General features: G+C 41.3%; 1 pseudogene; it reads right to left on the reverse strand.

The window, feature by feature from the left end:
* Positions 1-410: 410 nt before the first annotated feature.
* Positions 411-2,493, reverse strand: LOC112529679 (annotated as a pseudogene).
* Between the last annotated feature and the right edge of the window lie 949 nt (positions 2,494-3,442).

Consider the following 3,442-nt stretch of genomic DNA (forward strand, 5'->3'; position numbering starts at 1 on the left):
CACCTCCTTAAGTCAACACTATGCAGCTCTCCTTTCCCAAAGCACTYAATGACTAAATACATATATATAAATATATGTATGTATCCACACACACACACACAAGGAGTTAATTAAATAAATCATGTTTTTCCAAGTTTTTGGGTGTTACAATCCTCCCCACCTTGGATCAAATTACGTCCTCGAAATTTTGGTTCATGCGAAAAGGTGAGGGTAACGTCTCTTCAAATCCTCTTCCGCTTCCCATGTCACTTTTGCCCCTCGATGATGCTTCCATTGGACTTTAACCAATACAACTATCTTGTGTCTCAGTACTTTGGTCTTCCTTTCCAAGATGGCTTCTGGTTCTTCAACACACCGGTTGCGCTCATCCACATGAATTTCCGAAAGCGGAATAACACCTTCTTCTTCCGCTAAGCATTTACGAGGTAGCATACATGAAATGTGTTATGGATTTCGGCCATTTCTGGAGGTAGTTCTAATTTGTAAGCTTGAAGTCCCACCCTAGCCAAGACTTTAAACGGTCTTAGAAAACGGAGGCTTAGCTTCCCACGCTGTCCAAAACGGATAATACCCTTCCATGGAGACACCTTTAACATTACACGGTCGCCCACTTGAAATTCTATAGGTCGGCTCCTTTTATCTGCATAACTCTTTTGTCGATTCTGAGCCGCCTTTAAGCGCTCCCGAATACACTTCACCCTTTTCGGCTGTTTCCTGCATGATTTCGGGGCCGGCGAATTGTCTCTCACCAGCTTGAAGCCAACATACCGGAAAAGGTTCTAAGGGGTCGCACAAGTTAAAATAGAAATGTAATCGTACATGCACCTAAAATTCATGCATTATGAGGTAAACAATGAAGAATATATTGGACTAGCTTAGGCAATTCAAGACTATTTGCAACCACCAGGCTTAATGCTAGAACATCTGTACCTAGAGACTCACCACATCAAATGGTCGATAAAAAAAAACTACTAAACCATGTTTCAAACTCTTCAAATTAGATTAATAAGAATCAAGTTAAACACCATTGTTACCAAAATTTATTGACCACAAAGTTCACTGTGCTCACTTTTGCCTTCAGTCTCTAACATGTTCATGACTAGGAAAACATGCCAATATACCAAGCACGCATAAAAACTAGCTACCTACTTCAAAGATGATCTTGTTTGGTGCAATATGTGTAATACTACCTCACCATCATAAGCCCTACGGCATCAAGATAACTTATACTTGGTCCGTCTGCATATACTGTCAAGCTCCATTTCCTTCTCCTCTAATTCATCAGTATCAGCATCAGGGTTTTCATCAAGCCACTCGATTGTCTCCTTGATCTCATATTCTATCTCTTCCAAGTCTTTAACACTAAGCCCCATATCCATAATTAGACTCAACCGGATCTTGTATCAGTTTAAGTTGACATCTCAACCGATACACATAGTCATTTAAGGCTTTATGGGTCATCGCCTTCTTTATGTGTGCTTCATCCTCTTGCTTATATCGTTCAGCATCTTTAATCATCTTGGCAATCTCCGCTTTTGACAGGCCACCGCCATCGGTCGTCTTGATCGCTTTGTTCCTGCCAGTAGTTAATTCCTTAGCTGAGACATGCGGGATCCTATTGTCATCTATCTCATAGCATATCTTGATCTCAACTCTCCCCGTGGGAGCAGAAGGAAGACCAGAGAGACTAAGTTGTCCTAATAAATAGTTCTCTGAACTTCTGAGTCTCTCTCCTTGATAGACCATGACAAGCCCAGCAGTTTGATCGTCATATGCTTTATATAATGTATCTTCCTTCTTGGTTGGTATGGGTGTATTTTTCGGAATTAACACAACCATAACATCTCCTTTACAACTTACACCAAGTGATAGGGGTGTAACCACAATTAGCTTCAGACCCCGCACGACTTCATCACCCAGGTCACTCAAGTTTGCAGCTAGATATCCAGCACCATAGGCAACAGCCTCATCAGGAATGATCCGCCGGCAAAGTGACTTGCCATCTGTGCTAGCCCTCTTATCTAGAGCATAGGCAAAAGCAGCTGATGTAGGTTCATTAATCATGCGCAGAACTTCAAGTCCGGCAATCTTGGCAGCATCCTTTGTTGATTGTCGTTGAGAATCATTGAAATAAGCTGGAACAGTAATCACCACCTTTTCAACAGTCGAACCAGGAAATGTCTGAGCAACCCCTTTCATTTTCATCAAAATCATGGAAGATATCTCTTCAGCAGAAAAATCCTTCTTCCATCCTTGTATTTTACTACAATCTTTGGCTTGTCGCCATTCCCAACCACCACATCAAATGCCACAACTTAATGTCTTCCTGAACAACTTCATCACTTACTCTACTTCCAATCAATTTGGTGGCGGCTATGTCATGGTCATACAGAGGTTAGTCCGTTGATGCATACGCATCTCATCAAGTTCCGTTACCGGCCTACTTCGCTGGTGTATCAAGCTGAAGCTTCTATCCCTTGTTATATAAGTCATGTTCAATTTGAGTAGGTACTCAGGTTGTAACATAAGTTCTGATTATTGAACAAGTTGAACCACAAATGCCGATTCCTCACATTTGCATTTCCTTTGGTTAGTGTCGACTGTAGATTGAGGCTGCTGCAAATCTTAAATTGTCACCTCTCGAATTTCAGGTAACCAAAGAAGTCCAGTATATTCTACCATTGCGTTTTACCTTTGTTCCTATAGAGTGGCACCACCACACTAAGCCTCTATTATTTAGGCATCGGGATAATCCCGAGTGTGATGTTGAAGGACTCAGGCAATCACTGCATCCCCATCCGGCAAAGGGACTCGGATCAGCTTTTTAGAGCATACAATTTTCCGCTTGGTTCTCTACCAACCAATCCATCCCGATAATGACATCGAATCCGCCTATAGTCATGGGTATGAGATCTACCCGAAATTCCTTCCCTTCAACTCCTAATACGCAACTTTAATAATCTCACATATCAGAAACTGACTACCATTTGCTATCTCTATGGTCAACGCATTCATAGGTCTTTGCAATAACAGTAAGTTCGAGCACGCTTATGTAACAACATACTCAAAATAGCATTAGCTAAGTGAAATTTCGAATAAGTTATACATAAGGGTCCTCAATCTCGTCATCGCAGTTCAAGAATCATGAATCTCCGTTGACTCTAAGGCTCTCCTATGGTAGGGTTCCTACCCATGACTCACAAATTAATGTTCACAATCTCAGCTTAAGTCTAGGCGTCTTAGCTCCTTACCTAGTTCGCTTAAGCTATTGCTCTGATACCAACTTGTAACGCCCTAAAATTTAATAAAAATAAAAAAAATTCCAAAAATTAAACGGTTAAAATCCCCGACAAGGGTGAGAGTTAAGCGTTTATACAACAAGAGGTGATGGCTAACAACCTACTAATCTAGCAGTCCTAAGTCTAGAATTATGGACGGGTGT

This window comes from Cynara cardunculus, assembly GCF_001531365.2.
Source record: "Cynara cardunculus var. scolymus isolate 2C chromosome LG 16, CcrdV1, whole genome shotgun sequence".
NCBI lineage: Eukaryota > Viridiplantae > Streptophyta > Magnoliopsida > Asterales > Asteraceae > Cynara > Cynara cardunculus.